This window comes from Protopterus annectens, chromosome 3.part1 (assembly GCF_019279795.1).
Source record: "Protopterus annectens isolate FY-2018-M chromosome 3.part1, PAN1.0, whole genome shotgun sequence".
Lineage (NCBI taxonomy): Eukaryota > Metazoa > Chordata > Ceratodontiformes > Protopteridae > Protopterus > Protopterus annectens.
Window position 1 is genome coordinate 343,512,918 of NC_056732.1, and position 17,383 is coordinate 343,530,300.

Below are 17,383 nucleotides of genomic sequence, written 5' to 3' on the forward strand. Positions count from 1 at the left end.
TTATTATTATTATTATTACTATTACTATTATTATTATTATTATTTACAGTACAGTCGCTGTTGTCCTCACACAAAGAGTAAGAATAATAATAAAAAAGCTCTACGGCGAATTGCATAAAGGACTCTGCACATATCAAGGCCACACATTCCTTTAGTCACAGTACCAAATTTACCTGAAAAAACGGTGTGCAATGACATGCCCAAATGGGAGCTAAATCGAATACAAGTACGGTACTACAAGACATTAAAACATTAAACACCTTCTGGCCTGGAGTATTCTAGAATAAATACTACATGCAGACCTGAACAAAGAAACCAGCATGATATTAATCACTTCAAGAAAAGTTTGTCTGAGCATTTCCCAATCTGTCTACCATTTCAATTAAGTTTTTGGAAGATACAACACTGTAAACGACTATGAACAAAAGGAAGCATTTCTTTACCTTTTAGATTGCCTGAAACATTTTCTATATTACTGTCTCTTTTCATGTATTAAAACCATTCAAAGAAAATATGTCAATAAACAATTTTCATACGAGAATGCTGGCTTCCATTATTACTCCCTGTAATGTTTCAGTAACAACAGTACTTCTGGTTCCCGGGTTCACTATCATTTATAAGACAGTGTGTGTGTGTGTGTGTGTGTGTGTGTGTGTGTGTGTGTGTGTGAGAGAGAGAGAAACCATACTGGTATAACCTCGACAAATGCCTAAAGGTGTGCCTCATTAAAAGACAGGCAATCGATTTTGCAACCAGAAATTTAAGTCTATAAAAAGCTCAGTGTAGCAGAAACTTAACGGAAGCATGGCCAGTTTTAAAAAGGGAAACTTGTTTTTCTGAAACCTGAATTTATTAAGCAAATCCCTTTTTACTCAGGAAACATTGTCAATGTTTACTTACATGTTTAGCCTGTGACACAAAACAATTCAGTAGACTTACTTTTGATCATCACACCTCTCAATGCCCAAGAATTAGAAACCATTGCAATGGCCTTTAAATTCTTAACAGAAGGTAAAATAAAGGTCATAACATACTGCCAAAAAGAGACACCTTGATATTTTCAACACAGGACTTTGCTTACTAGACAATATACAAATGGTACTTCAGAATAATCTTAATTCTGTTATGTAATAATACAGCTAAACCTAACAGGTCTAACTAAATGAGAAATCAGTACATTTAAGAGGAGTAAGCCTTATCATGAGGGCAAAACTCTTTGAACTCTATCTAAGCCATGTGAGTTAAGAGGTAGGCTGTAACCGTATTTATAACCATTTGGGGTTTGATCTAACAACTTCTTCTAGTGCATCCGGATCTGGAGACAATTTCCTTTACTTGGCCATGCTTTGTTTGACCAAGAATCAGTGCAAACGGACTGTAAAATACCTTTTCTACATAATCTGATGCTTGTTGTACTGTAGTCTATAGCCATGTATACAATGCAAAGACTTTAGGCCTAGTTTGTGATGTAAACTGTTGAGGTTCTACCATATAGACGGTACAGTCTAGGAGTTTTCTTTTTGCGTGGTTTTGTCAGGCGCAACCTTTTATATTTTTCTCTGCACAGTAGAGTTCGTAATTTGGTTGGGTTACCTTTTAACGTGGGAAGTAATGTAGACCTGCAATGTTTTAAGGCACTACGAGCCGTGAGCATTATTACTGAAAGCAAAAGGAACTACTAAACAAAAAGAGTGACTGATCCCAATTTATCTTGTGTATACCTCTTGCGTTAACAAAATAGTTGTAAAATGAATAAAGAAATTATGACCCTAGAAAACGAGGCTATTTCCAATACAGTCGGAAACATAATTGCAGATACTGTTGCAACTAGCTGACTTTTACTGCACGTTTTTCGAATTGTATATTATTTTTCCTTAGCATGTATAATTTAAAATGATACCCTCTAATGGTAGGTCACGTCTTAAAACTCGAGGTAAAAGGCAATAAACGGTGATACAAACACATTTTGTGAACTAACACCACAAATTGCTGAAAATGTGTTGTGGTTTACTACACCAGTTCAAATGCTTGGTTGTTTTGAGTTGTACAGCTTTCTTTGCTTCCTGTTAAACAAATCACAAACTAAGCCAAGACCACATTGAGCGTTGTTATAGACAGGTTTATTGCAAGATTTACAACTACCTTAGCTCAGGGAACAAATGCTAAGTGTTTGATCGAAAGCTTTCGTTTTGTAAACTGAATAAGGTTCATGTTCAGTAAGGGATGTATGCAATCGAGAAACACAAATATAGCAGTACTAGTTTTTACATATTGAGTCTTGCTCTAGTCAAATAATATAAAGTTATGGAAAAACTTACCACTCTTTGAAAAATGGTAACACTTCATTGGTCTTCTTTCAGATGGACAAACGTTTCCTGTTTCTTAATTTCTTTTTCCCCTCATATACAGTCGATAATACGTATATGTACGTATACACAATAAATATATACAATCTCCATGTGTGCAAACATTGATCCAGCAGTTTAAAATTTCCCACAAATACTGAATATGTACTACCGCGTATCCTACCACCGATGTGGAACATGTTTGGAACAGCGATTTTCAATGAATTCAAAGCTGTCCTAAGTTTCGAAGTGACCGAAAAGTGACACCGTGTGCATTTTGTTTCTTATTAATCTTACACATTGACAGTCTTTGTTAAATAACAAGGCGTGCCCTTCAGCAGGCGACATTTTCATATTTGTTAGACGCAGTGACCTGAAGTTCACCTCGCCCTTGGACTTACTTATTTTCCCTAAAAGGGCATTTGCAGGGTATTCTGATATTAGTGCACGTACCCATAACTACATATAAATCAGAGGTACCAGTAGGTGACAAATATGGAATCAGTTCTGTTTCCCAATTCTGACTTGTTTTACTTAGAAATATGAAGCGTTGTTCCAAGCAAATTTATAAATACTAGACAATATTCTAACGGCCCTTGTGCGTGCTTTCTGTTTCTGGATATGCCTGGCACATTTCCTTCATTCCCTTACTTCGTGGACAGGACAATATGTATTTTGTTTACTCAACGCTGTTTCTTTACTTACTGCGATGCTCCTACACACACACACACACACACACACACACACACACACACACACACACACACGTGTGTGTATATCACATAGAATGGAAAGTCTGTATGGACTGCGTGAGCCTCTTATGCAAGAAATATTACACCAAACTATATCGCAGATGTTTTGTTTGCTTATTTAACTAGGAATTCAAGCTGACAGAAACTAATCAGAGAAGAGCCTACAAAAAAAAATATGTAGGCATGTAGTGCAACTTTCTATCCGCAGAAAAAAAAACATGAATCAAGAGGACAAAACAAATAAGGTTAATAAACAGACAGCAATCCTGATCTGCAGTTTGGAATTTCCCCTGAAACTCATCTCATCATTTTTACTCCATTTTTATACAACATTTAGAACAGGGGGTCATATTAAAGGAACATGAGCGGACAGATGATCCGCTGTGGCGACCCCTAACTGGGAAAAGCCGAAAGACGAAGAAGTGGCGTGTCTCTAAATGATGTTCCTCTGGACTTTCAGATGCCGACCACAAGTTTACAATGAAATGACTGAAGTCTGTTGAGCCTTGTGTTATGTGTTTCACTGGAATATGTGTACGTGTAAGGCATTACTGAAATATAATAAAGATGTGCAACAAAACATAATAGCATTTAAACTGAATGAAACAGAATGAGAAAATAGTTGAAAAGACTGATAAACAAGTTAAACGCAGTACTGTTACAACAACGCAACACATTAAAACACATTACAACGACAAACCTAACTAAAGCAATTCCTACAACAAACATATTTACACATAGCTTATATATATATATATATATATATATATATATATATATATATATATATATATATACACACACACACACACACACACACACACACACACACATAGCGATAGATACGCACACACACACATTCCCATCCATCTATTCATCCATCCATCCATCCATCCATCTATCTATATACATATGTGTGTGTATGTATATACATATATTTACACCCGCGGTTTAATTTTCACTTTTTTCTTCCACTGTTACTGGTATTTGTTGTTGTTGTAATGTATTTTTGAGAACTTGTCAGCTGACTTTCTTTGATCATGTCACTTTTGTTATTATTTAAGTTGTCTTCCATTTTATTTCAATGTGATAAAGCCCCACTTTGGGATGAAAGTGCTCAATAAAATATTTGTCAGCTCAAATTTGGTTGCAACTCCGTTTACTTTATAGCATTTTAATTTTCCTGAGGTTTGCACTGTTTATCTGGTGCCAAGACTTTTTTATTTCTTAATCTTCACAAAATAATCTGCCTAATGAGTTATATGCAATCACATTTCCAGTTCTTCCCAAGGAGGAAGCTTAAATGTTATAAATGCATCTACATTATTCTACACAAAATAATCACAGACGTGGGACTAAGGAAAAAAAAAATACTCACAGTAAATTGTAATGTAACAGATTTTTTTTATGTATCAGTTTCTGCAAAAGCAGTAAACACACACAACTGCCAGACAGGTTCCATGAGTTTTGTTGTTGTTGTTATTGTGTGTGTGTGTGTGTGTGTGTGTGTGTGTGTGGGCGCGCGCGCGTGTGTGTATATATACCCTTCTCCGGTAGTGCACTGATCACCAATGACAATGTGCAGGAACAGTCCCCCTGAAGAATGAAGAGTCACAATTTAAAAAAGTGTGGATTATTTACAAAACTGAGTAATATAATGATAGAATGACTAGCTTAACAATATTAAAATGTTTTACACATTATTTTACAAATCGACAAAACAATAGATAAAATATATGAGTAAGGTAGGACAACAATGGAATTCTACTAATGAGGAATTGTTAAAATGTGCACTGCAGTAAACAGGTGCAAAATATCATAGGCATAAAAAAACGAGAAACAGAGAAATTGTACTGATGAGTAGTTTAGAGAGTGAAGCCAGCAAGTAAAGAGTGCGACAGTAAAAGGCAGCAAGCCATGTTTAGTATACAGGTAGGAAGAAACTCTGAGGAGGAGGTGTATTACTTTTGTTTCTTTAATGTCTAACACGTTGCGAATCTATGTATTAATTCAACTACAACTCTTTTCACAAAGCTTTCAACTCCCCCAAAATTTTATGAGATGTAGTTATAGAACTACATGATTTTGCATATTAGCACATATGTCACTTTATACACAGTGATTAGCACATGTAGAAACGGACATTGCTATTCCACATCTGATATATTTAAGGATGCCCATCAGTGATGTCTACTCCCCATTTTAGTACTCATACTTTCAGGCTAGTCATTTAACATTTTAGGACAACAGTGGAAAATGCTGGGGTATTTGACTAGATGACAGACGACAACTGCAACTTTCTGGCTTTGTTTGTTCATTTACATTTCAATCAGACTTTCATCCAGAATTAGTGAGTTTCAAAAGCAAATGTGTATCAGCAGATTTATGAATTTCACTCCAGCTTCTGCTTGCTACATATCCTATGTACACCCCGAAAGCAATGCAAGCTATCAGCTGCATCTATTGTTTTACTGCTTTCCTTTTAATAATTAATATTTATTAACTAGGAAACTGGATTGGTCTGGAGATTGTCTTCAGGGAAGACCAAAATCCACGTGGATAAAAATAAATATTGCCACATACAACTAAGACAAATGTAGACTCATAATAATAATTAAAAGCAATTTAGAATGTTACAGTGATAGAACACATTTAATGGCCATTTTAGTAACTTAAAATGTAATGCAATAAAGAAAGACTGGCATTTCATGACCAACATAGTCTTATTATTCATTATAGTAATCCCTAAGCAGAGTCCTCGGCGCTCAGAAACGCTAGTAAATACAAGATGCAAGAAGAGTAGAAAAGTAAGAGAAATATTGCCAGATGTTACAAAGGGGTTAGTGGAAAGAGATGGACAAAATGGCAAAAAATACAACCGTTTTTCTAAATGAAAGGAGTCTATAAGGTACAACAGTAATGCTAGCCTGCATGCATTTTTTTGGTAAGCAGTTATAACCATATAGATTTTACATATTTACAATATTATGCTTATAGAGGCAAGAGAGTAGCACAATTTCATCTTCAAGGGTATAATACAGGATCAGTCTGTTTTGGAAGTCACGAGTTTACCTTGAGCATGGCTGTCTCTTCAGAATCAGTGAGAATTCAAAAAAAAAAAAAATAGTTTTTGACCAATTGTTGTTTTAATTTATTGAGTATAATCCAAATAAGTACCCATATTTTATTTCCAAACCCATAAATTTGAAGAAGGATTAGGAAGGACAGAACAAATTTTTCAATCAAAATCAGGGATGCCCAGAATATTAGGAGCAACTGAAAGGTATTACCTGGAGTCCCTAAAGCAGTCCACTTGTATTTTTAAGGTGGCATTTGCCCATTTCTTTAGGCATACTTTTCCAAAATGCTGGGAGCAGTTAAATTGCTTTTTCACCAATAGCTAGTGCATAATTTGGCCTCAGCTTTCAATAGGTGGGTGCTTCTTGGTGTCTAGATCAACATGAGTTCTCCACATTGCATCTTTTTCTACACTGGTAACTTTAATATGCATGCTTTGTAGTTAGACCAAGAAGCTGCAATATCTGAAACATTACAATACTAACACCATGCTTAACAAATAAAAGAACATGCTATAAGCCACATATGTGACTATCTTCCACTTCTAATTTCATCAGCACTACAACATCACTAAGTAGGACGGCAAAAAGACATTTACAGTGACACACACAGTAAGATTTACAGAGCTAAAAAGGTAGAGCATATTAGATATATGGTTTCCTGAACTACTGGCAACAATGTGATTTAACGGCTAGACAAAAGGGTTTGCTGTTGAATGATTAGACAATTATTTTCTTACTGATTGAAGGAATAAAGAAGAATGTGTGACTAGGCTATTCACCCCTTTTTGTTTGTTTGCTTGTTTGTTCGTTTGCTTTAATTAATTATTCAGAAATAAAACTGAACAGACTTATCTCAAATGTACATTTTATAAAATAAACACAAAAACAGAATGATGAAATCTCATTTGTGGGATGAAAGTGCTTGTTCTACATTTATTGTACTTCCTAATCATCTTTCAAGATGTTATACTCTCTCTCTCTCTTTCTCTCTATCTCCATATATATATATATATATATATATATATATATATAGAGAGAGAGAGAGAGAGAGAGAGACAGAGATTTTGTGTGTGTGTGTGTGTGTGTGTGTGTATGTGTGCGTGTGTGTGTGTGTGTGTGTGTGTGTGTGTGTGTGTGTGTGTGTGTGTGTGTGTGTGTGTGTTTGTATAAAAATTCAGGAGGAAACCAAACCTGTTTGTTGACAAAAGACATTGTCTCATGGATTGCTATTGTACTTTGCAAATTGAAATAAACATATATGATGACATTTTGCATGTATACACAGCTACATCTACAGATGGATAGATAGACAGATAGATTAAATAGATAGATAGATAGATAGATAGATAGATAGATAGATAGATAGATAGATTGATAGATAGATATAGATAGATATATAGATTGATAGATAGATATAGATAGATAGATAGATAGATAGATAGATAGATAGATAGATAGATAGATAGATACATAGATAGATAGATAGATGCATAGATAGATAAATAGACTGATAGATACATACATAAATCAACAGACAGACAGATCCTTATCTCGTGTACTTTTTTATATTTTATGAGCTGGAATTGTGCATAGGTGTGTGTGTTGTGCACAAATGTGTTGTTTGTTGTGCATGTATGTGTGTGTGTCTGTGTGTGAGTGCTTGCGTGCGGTGTGTGTGTGTGTGTGTGTGTGTGTGTGTGTGTGTGCGTGTGTGCGGGCGTGTGTGCACGCATGCGCACCCATGTGCACATGTGTGTGTGTTGTTTCTGTGTGCACCTGAACTGCTTGGTATTCATTCTTTATTGAAAAACACAAGTCCCCAAATCACAAAAAGCCATGCATCATGTTTCTAGAATGAACTTTCCTTCTCCAGATTTGCAGAAGGAAAAGGAACAATACTTTCTTTTTTTTAAAGAGAAATTCACTTTCTCTGCACAATGGTAAACTCAGAGGTCGGTATGATAAGTGACATGGGATGTCACTGCACAATAGTAATCTCAGAGGTGGGTATGATAATGGCATGGGGTGTCTCTGCACAATGGTAATCTCAGAGGTGGGTATGATAAGTGGCATGGGGTGTCTATGCACAATGGTAATCTCAGAGGTGTGCATGGTAAGTGGCATGAGGTGTTTCTGCACAATGGTAATCTCAGAGGTGGGTGTAAATGGCATGGGGTGTCTCTGTACAATGGTAATCTCAGAGGTGGGTATGGTAAGTGCTATGGTATGTCTCTACACAATGGTAATCTCAGTGGTGGGTATGAGGGATCTTGTAGACCCATCAGCCTGACTAGCCTGATCTGCAGGGCCATGGAACGGATTATCATGGACCTCATTAAGGAGGACATTGGCATTCTCCAAACACTCAATCCCACACAGTTTGGCTTTGTCAAGAGGTGGTAATGTTTGTTAAATTTGGTTGACTTCTTTGAGACACAGGAGACATGGATGTGGGGACTATGGTGCACACCACCTACTCTGACCTGGCCAAAGCCTTTGCACTATTCCCCACTTGGGCACAATAGACAAACTTTCTCAACTAAGGATTAATCCATATGTTACCAGATGGGTAGCAAACTGGCTCACTGATAGAACCCACCTAGTTAAAATAGCAGAAGACACCTCAAACAGTAGACATGTAATGAGTTGTGTACAGCAGGGTTTGGTCTTGGGGCCTCTGTTATTTGGGATTTACTTTTTTGAGGTGCAGGGCAAAATCAATGGGCTATGGCTGATCTAGTTAGCAAATGAATGCAAGTTGGGGCCTTCCATCAATTCTCCTAGTGTTGTGGGCATCCTGCAAGAGGGTCTCACCCAAACAAATCACTGGTGCCAGAAGCACAACCTCAAGCTGAATACCACAAAATGCATGATCATCCACTTTGAGGAGAGATTAATAACAATGTCCTAAGCATGCAATCAGTCATGAGGGATTTGGACACCCAGGTTGATAGCAACCTGACTTTTGACCACAATGTTGCTTCCAAATTATGGAAAGCTTTCTACATGGCCCACCTAATAACTAAGGGTATCTCATCCTAGGACAAGGAGGTCATAACATCCCTGTACTCTTCCCTTGTAAGGCCCATTGTTAAGTACAACACCCCCTTTGGCATGTACTTTACAAAACACATACAGCAGCTGGACAGACCACAGAGATTCCTCATCAGGATAATCCAGGGCCACAAACAGACTCCTCAGAGGTGACCTCTGTCTGGCACACAAGGCAATCTCAGACACCGCCTCGATGGGACTGCTGCATATCCATAAGTTAAGCTCCATTCGAGTAATCCACAAGTGTGGCCTCAACCTTATCTGTGACATCAATAGGACATGTTGGCAGTATGGGTTTGTGTCCCAGATACTCCCCCATCTGTGGAATAGACTCCCTCTCCACATCAAACAGAGTACCTCTTTACTCTTTTTAAGCATAACCTGGACAACTGGATGTGAAACAGAAAATACACCCTTGGGATTCCACCCATGTCCCTGCTGAACACGGGCATCAGATGCTGACTCTTAGTCTAAACATGGGTTAAACACTTGGCTAAGTTTATACAGCCTCAGGGTCAATAGCCCTTTAACCTCCTATGATACTATGATCCCAAGTGACATGGGGTGTCTCTGCACAATGGTAATCTCAGAGGTGGGTATGATAAGTGGCATAGGGTATCTCTGCACAATGGTAATCTCAGAGTTGTGCATGATAAGTGGCATAGGGTGTCTCTACACAATGGTAATCTCCAGATTCAGAGGTGGGTATGAACAGTGTCATGGGGTGTCTCTGCACAATGGTAATCTCAGAGGTGGGTATGATAAGCGGTATGGGGTATCTCTGCACAATAGTAATCTCAGCAGTGGGTATGACAAGTGGCATGGGGTATCTCTGCACAATGGTAATCTCAGAGTTATGTATGATAAGTAGCATGGGGTGTCTCTACCCAATGGTAATCTCAAGATTCAGAGGTGGGTATGATAAGTGTCATGGGATGTCTCTGCACAATAGTAATCTCACAGGTGGGTATGATAAGTGATATGGGGTATCCCTGCACAATAGTAATCTCAGAGGTGGGTCTATAGTGGCATGGGGTGCCTCTGCACAATGGTAATCTCGGAGGTGGGTATAAGTGGCATGGGGTGTCTCTGTACAATGGTATTCTCAGAGGTGGGTATGATAAGTGGCATGGGGTGTCTGCACAATGGTAATCTCAGAGTTATGTATGATAAGTGGCATGGGGTGTCTCTACACAATGGTAATCTCGAGATTCAGAGGTGGGTATGATAAGTGTCATGGGGTGTCTCTGCACAATGGTAATCTCGAGATTCAGAGGTGGGTATGATAAGTGTCATGGGGTGTCTCTGCACAATGGTAATCTCAGAGGTGGGTATGATAAGTGGTATGGGGTATCTCTGCACAATAGTAATCTCAGCGTTGGGTATGAAAAGTGGCATAGCGTGTCTCTACACAATGGTAATCTCGAGATTCAGAGGTGGGTATGATAAGTGTCATGGGGTGTCTCTGCACAATGGTATTCTCAGAGGTGGGTATGAAAAGTGGCATAGGGTGTCTCAGCACAATGGTAATCTCAGAGGTGGGTATGATAAGTGCCATGGTGTGTCTCTGCACAATGGTAATCTCAGAGGTGGTTATGAGGGATCTTGTAGATGCATCAGCCTGACTAGCCTGATTTGTAGGGCCATGGAATGGACGATCATGGACCTCATTAACGTGGACACTGGCAACCTCCAAACACTCAATCCCACACAGATTGGCTTTGTCAAGAGAAGGTCATGTCAGTTAAATTTGGTTGACTTCTTTGAGACACCGGAGCCATGGATGAGGGGAAGATGGTGCGCACCACCTACTCTGACCTTGTCAAAGCCTTCAAGCACTATTCCTCACTCTGGCATAATAGATAAACTCTCTCAACTAGGCATCAAGCCATATGTTACCAGATGGGTAGCAAACTGGTTCACTGACAGAACTCACCTTGCTAAAATTGGGGAAGCCACCGCAAACAGTACACCTGTAACAAGTGGCGTACCACAGGGTTTGGTCTTGGGGCATCTGTTATTTGGGATTTATTTTCTAAGGTGCAGGTCAAAAACCAATAGGCGATGGCTGACCAAGTTTGCAGATGACAGCAAGTTAGGGATTTTCATCAGTTCTTTTAGTGACACGGACATCCTGCAAGAGGATCTCACCCAAACAAATGACTGGTGCCAGAAACACAACTTCAAGCTAAATACCAAAAAATGCATCATCATCCCCTTTGGGGAGATTGACATCCCCACAAATTATCACATTAATAACAATGTCCTAAGCATGTAGTCAGTTATGAGGGATTTGGGCACCCAAGCTGAGAGCAACCTGACTTTTGACCACCATGGTGCTTCCATTGTATGGAAAGCTTTCTACATGGCCCACCTCATAACTAAGGGTATCTCATCCAGGGACAATGAGGCCATAACATCCCTGTATTCATCCATTGCAAGGCCCATTGTTAAGTACACCACCCCATTTGGCATGTACTTCACAAAGCACATGCAGCAGCTTGAGAGACCACAGAGATTCCTCACCAGGAGAATCGAAGGCCTCAAACAACTATCATGCCCAGATAGGCTAAAAGCCATATCCCTCTACTCAGATTCATGGAGACTCCTCGGAGATGACCTCTGTCTGGCATACAAGGCAATCTTGGACCCCGCCTTGATGGAACTGTTGCATATCCGCAAGTTAAGTTCCACTCGAGTAACCCACAAGTGTGGCCTCTACCTTGTCTGTGACATCAACAGGACTTGTTGGTGGGACAGGTTTGTGTCCCAGAGACTCCTTCATCTGTGGAATAGGCTCCCTCTCCATATCAAGCAGAGTACCTCTTTACCCTTTTTAAGCGCAACCTGGATAACTGGATGGGAAACAGAAAATACACCCCTGGAATTCCACGCGTGTCCCTGCTGAACAGGGGCATCAGATGCTGACTTGTCTAAACATGGGCTAAACTCTTGGCTAGGCTTATTAGGGCTTCAGGGTCAATAGCCTAGTAACTTCCTATGATCCTATGATCCTAAGTGGCTTGGGTTGTCTCTGCACGATGGTAATCTCAAAGGTGGGTATGATAAGTGGCATGGGGTGTCTCTGCACAATGGTATTCTCAGAGGTGGGTATAAGTGGCATGGAGTGTCTCTGCTCAATGGTAATCTCAGAGGTGGGTATGATAAGTGGCATGGGGTGCCTCTGCATAATGGTAATCTCAGAGGTGGGTATGATAAATAGCATGGGGAATCACTGCACAATGGTAATCTCATAGGTGGGTATGATGAGTGGCATGGGATGTCTCTTCATAATGGTAATCTCAGAGGTGGGTATGATAAATAGCATGGGGTATCTCTGCACAATGGTAATCTCAGAGGTGGGTATAATGAGTGGCATGGGATGTCTCTGCACAATGGTAACCTCAGAGGTTAGTATAAGTGGAATGGGGTGTCTCTACACAATGGTGATCTCAGAGGTGGTTATAAGTGGCATGGGGTGTCTCTACACAATGGTAATCTCAGAGGTGGGTATGATAATTGGTATGGGGTGTCTCTGCACAATGGTAATCTCAGTGGTGGGTATGATAAGTGGCATGGGGTGTCTCTGCAGAATGGTAATCTCAGAGGTGGGTATGAGGGATCTTGAAGACCCATCAGCCTGACTAGCCTGACCCATCAGCCTGACTAGCCTGATCTGCAGGGTCATGGAACAGATTATCATGGACCTCATTAATGACGACATTGGCAACCTCCAAACATTCAAGCTCACACATATTGGCTGTGTCAAGAGGAGGTCATGGCTGTTAAATTTGGTTGACTTCTTTGAGACACTGAAGTCATGGATGAGGGGAAGATGGTGCACACTGCCTACACTGACCTGGCCAAAGCCTTCAGCACTATTCCCACTCTGGCATAATAGATAAACTCTCTCAACTAGGCATTAATCCATATGTTACTAGATGGGTTGCAAACTGGCTCACCGATAGAACCCACCTAGTCAAAATGGGGGAAGCCACCTTAAGTAGTAGACATGTAATGAGTGGCCTACCACAGGGTTCGGTCTTGGGACCTTTCTTATTTGGGATCTACTTTTCTGAGGTGCAGGTCAAAACCAGTGGGCTATGACTGACCAAGTTTTAAGATGACTGCAGCCTAGGGGCTGTTATCAATCCCCCTTGAGATGTCGACATCCTGCAAGAGGGTCTTACCCAAACAAATGACTGGTGCCAGAAACACAGCTGCAAGCTGAATACCAAAATATGTATCATCATCCCCTTTGGGGAGAGTGACGTCCCCAGAAATTATCACATTAATAACAATGTCCTAAGCATGTAATCAGTCATGAGGGATTTGGGTACCCAGGTTGATAGCAACCTGACTTTTGACCACCATGTTGCTTCCATTGTACAGAAAGCTTTCTACATGGCCCACCTGATAACTAAGGGCATCTCATCCAAGGACAAGGAGGCCATAACATCTCTGTATTCTTCACTTGTAAGGCCCATTGCTAAGTACAACACCCCATTTGGGATGTACTTCGCAAAACACATGCAGCAGCTGAAGAGACCATAGAGATTCCTCACCAGGAGACTCTAAGGCTGCAAACAGCTACCATGCATAGATAGGCTAAAAGCCCTATCCCTCTACTCAGTTTCATACAGACTTCTCAGAGGTGACCTCTGTCTGGCATACAAGGTGATCTCAGACCCTGCCTTGATGGGACTGCTGCATATCCGCAAGTTATGCTCCACTCGAGTAACCTGCATGTGTGGCCTCAACCTCATCTGTGACATCAATAGGACTTGTTGGTGGGACAGCTTTGTGTCCCAGAGACTCACCCATCTGTGGAATAGACTCCTTCATCACATCAAGCAGAGTACCTCTTTACCCTTTTTTAAGAGCAACCTCAATAACTGAATGGGAAACAGAAAATACACCCCTGAGATTCCACCCAAGTCCCTGCTGAACAGGGGCATCGGGTGCTGACTTGCTGAACAGGGATTAAACTCTTGGCTAGGCTTATTAGGGCTTCAAGGCCAATAGCCTAGTAACTTCCTATGATCCTATAATTCTAAGTGGCTTGGGTTGTCTCTGCACAATGGTAATCTCAGAGGTGGGTAGAAGTGGCATGGGGTGTCTCTACACAATGGTAGTCTCAAGATTCAGAGGTGGGTATGACAAGTGTCATGGGGTGTTTCTGCACAATGGTAATCTCAGAGGTGAGTATGACAATAGGCATAGGGTGTCTCTGCACAATGGTAATCTCAGTGGTGGGTATGAGGGATCTTGAAGACTCATCAGCCTGACTAGCCTGATCTGTAGTGTCATGGAACAGATTATCATGGACCTCATTAACAAGGACATTGGCAACCTCCAAATACTCAAGCCCACACATTGGTTGTGTCAAAATGAGGTCATGTCTATTAAATTTGGTTGACTTCTTTGAGACACCGGAGCCATGGATGAGGGAAAGATGGTGCACACCACCTACTCCAACCTGGCCAAAGCCTTCAGCACTATTCCCCGCTCTAGCATAATAGATAAACTCTCTCAACTAGGCACTAATCCATATATTACCAGATGGGTAGCAAACTGGGTCACTGACAGAACCCACCTAGTCAAAATAGGGGAAGCCACCTCAAGTAGTAGACCTGTAATGAGTGCCGTACCACAGGGTTCGGTCTTGGGTCCCCTGTTGTTTGGGATTTACTTTTCTGAGGTGCAGGTCAAAACCAGTGGGCTATGGCTGACCACGTTTTCAGATGACTGCAAGCTAGGGGCCATCATCAATTCCCCTTGTGATGCTGACATCCTGCAAGAGGGTTTCATCCAAACAAATGACTGATGACAGAAACACAGCCTCAAGCTAGATACCAAAAAAAATGCATCATCATCCCCTTTGGGGAAAGTGACATCCCCACAAATTATCACATTAATAACAATGTCCTTCATATATGTTTGTATTGATGCTATTAACTTGCTCATGTGTTGCCTGCAACTGCTGTTTTGTTTTTTATTTGAACGTGCTACATTTAGGGCCTGATAAATATACTCCGTTTATCTAACTACCAATGTTTTGTTGCCAAACGACCATGTGCTTAAATGCTGTATAGCCTTATAACTGGGTTTAGCGGCATGCAGATAAGACTAAAAGGCAGCGGCAAATAGAGCAACTAGCACCTGGACAGCATAGTTTGCCTGGGAAAGCCTTTCTCTAAGCACTACATGTGTTTTATGCTCATATTTACAGCAAGTTGTTTTCAAAGGTGCCGACTGTAGCGTACATATTCTGCTTGTTACAAAGTGTCCGTTTAATCAGCTTAACACATTAATTCACCCTCTAGGCTTTTCTTGATGAATGCTGCTTCAGCACTCAACGTAGCCCAGTGTACAACCGTTGAGTTTCTATTAAAATACTTAGCTAGCATAGTGCTGGACCTAGCCAGCTACAGGGGCTGAACGGCAACTGCGACACCATCTGCAAGTGCTCCATAAGGGCGTTCTTGTAAAAATGTCTTACATGCAGTTTTTTGCTCATTACAAAGTGTCCATTTAATTGGCTTAACACATTAATTCACCCACTAGGCTTTTCTTGAAGAATGCTGCTTCAGCACTCAATGTAACCTGGTGTACAGCCATTGAGTATTTATTAAAATACTTAGCTAGCATAGTGCTGGACCCAGCCAGCTACAGGGGCTGAACGGCAACTGTGGCACCATCTGCATGTGCTCCATAAGGGCATTCTTGTAAAAATGTCTTACATGCAGTTTTTTGCTAGGCATTAAGCTAGTGCATAACCCCCTGGGTTTTCAGACATTACATTAGGTCGCATAGTCAAACCCATCAAGCTACAGTGGCTGAACGCCAACTGCGGCAGCATCAGCATGTAGTCAATGGGCTGTTATGGATCTATAAATGGTTATTAAGTGTTAGTACAAAATCCTTTGCAATGATAGAACCGAGAGAAAAGGTGGTGGTGTGGCTATTATCTACCCATCCACCCATACTCTAAATCCATACACCAACCCCCATCCCCACCTTCTCCAATGCCGAAATATCAATAGGGTATTTAAAGCTTAATAACTGCAATTCTTTATGCATCTGTTCTATCTATATCCCTCCAAGCAATAACACCAAAACATTAGAAGACATAATATCCTGGTTTAACTCCAATATAATACTTGAAACCTATATCCTTGGTGATGTAGACATCAACTGGGCATCCAACAACTCTAACACCCCATCCCAGTCAATCAATATCTACAACTTCACTTAACTCATAAACCTTCCAACCAGGCCCAACAAAGATGGAACCTCTGGTACCATCATAGACTGGATACTCACTACCCACCCACACCTTGCCTCTCAAGCCAGTCTTCTACCCGATCCTCTCAGCGACCACCTACCTGCCCTCATTGACTGCTTATCCCCACCCCCTAAAACATCACCAGTATATCCTAACCCACACACACACACTCAAAGAATGCCTTAAGCACATAGACTGGTCACCCCTAAAAACTCTCCCACTTGATGATGCATTATCCTATTTTAACAATACATTTCTAACCATCCTAAATCAACAGCCCCCCCCCTTACAATGCAAAAGAATCAAATCAAATTCCTGCCCCTGGCTATCCCATGAAACTAGAAACATCATGCATCAGCATGACAAAAAAAATGGGAACAATACCAAAAACAAAACGCAACCAACTCCCTCCTAGAATTTAAACAAATATGTAACGTAGCCAAAAAATTGTTAACCAAAGACCACAGAAACTACTACAATACCTCCAATCTATTCACTCATCCAATCCAAAAAGAATTTGGAGCTGTGTGTCCTCCATCCTTCACCCAGGAAATAAAAGCAACCCATACCCAGACCCCAATCTCTCAGATCTGCAAACTGCCACTAATTTCAATAATTTCTTCATTGATTGCATTGCAAAACTATCATCCTCCTTTCCTAACTACTCCTCCTGCCCCCCCAATAGCAACCCTCCTCCTTCCTCCCATTTACCTTCAAACCCATCCCCACAAATACAATAGAAAGACTTCTCCTCAAGCTAAAAACCTGTCATAATGCGCCAGACAATCTACAACCCGCCTTCCTCAAAGACTCTGCTGAAACCATTGCCTACCCTGTATCTATTCTAATAAACAGGTCTATACA

The 17,383-nt window shown here is 40.5% G+C and overlaps 1 protein-coding gene across 3 annotated transcripts in view; it reads right to left on the reverse strand.

Moving 5' to 3' along the window:
- HOXA3 (homeobox A3) overlaps positions 1–17,383 on the reverse strand; it is a 195,623-nt gene that overhangs the window by 153,979 nt on the left and 24,261 nt on the right. The window contains exon 1 of one of the 3 annotated variants that reach the window (XM_044066795.1): positions 2,319–2,337. The exons of the other annotated variants lie outside the window; for them this stretch is intronic. The gene's annotated coding sequence lies outside the window, so the exon portion shown is untranslated. Of the gene's footprint in view, positions 1–2,318; positions 2,338–17,383 lie in introns of those variants that run through there. 3 annotated transcript variants of the gene reach the window in all.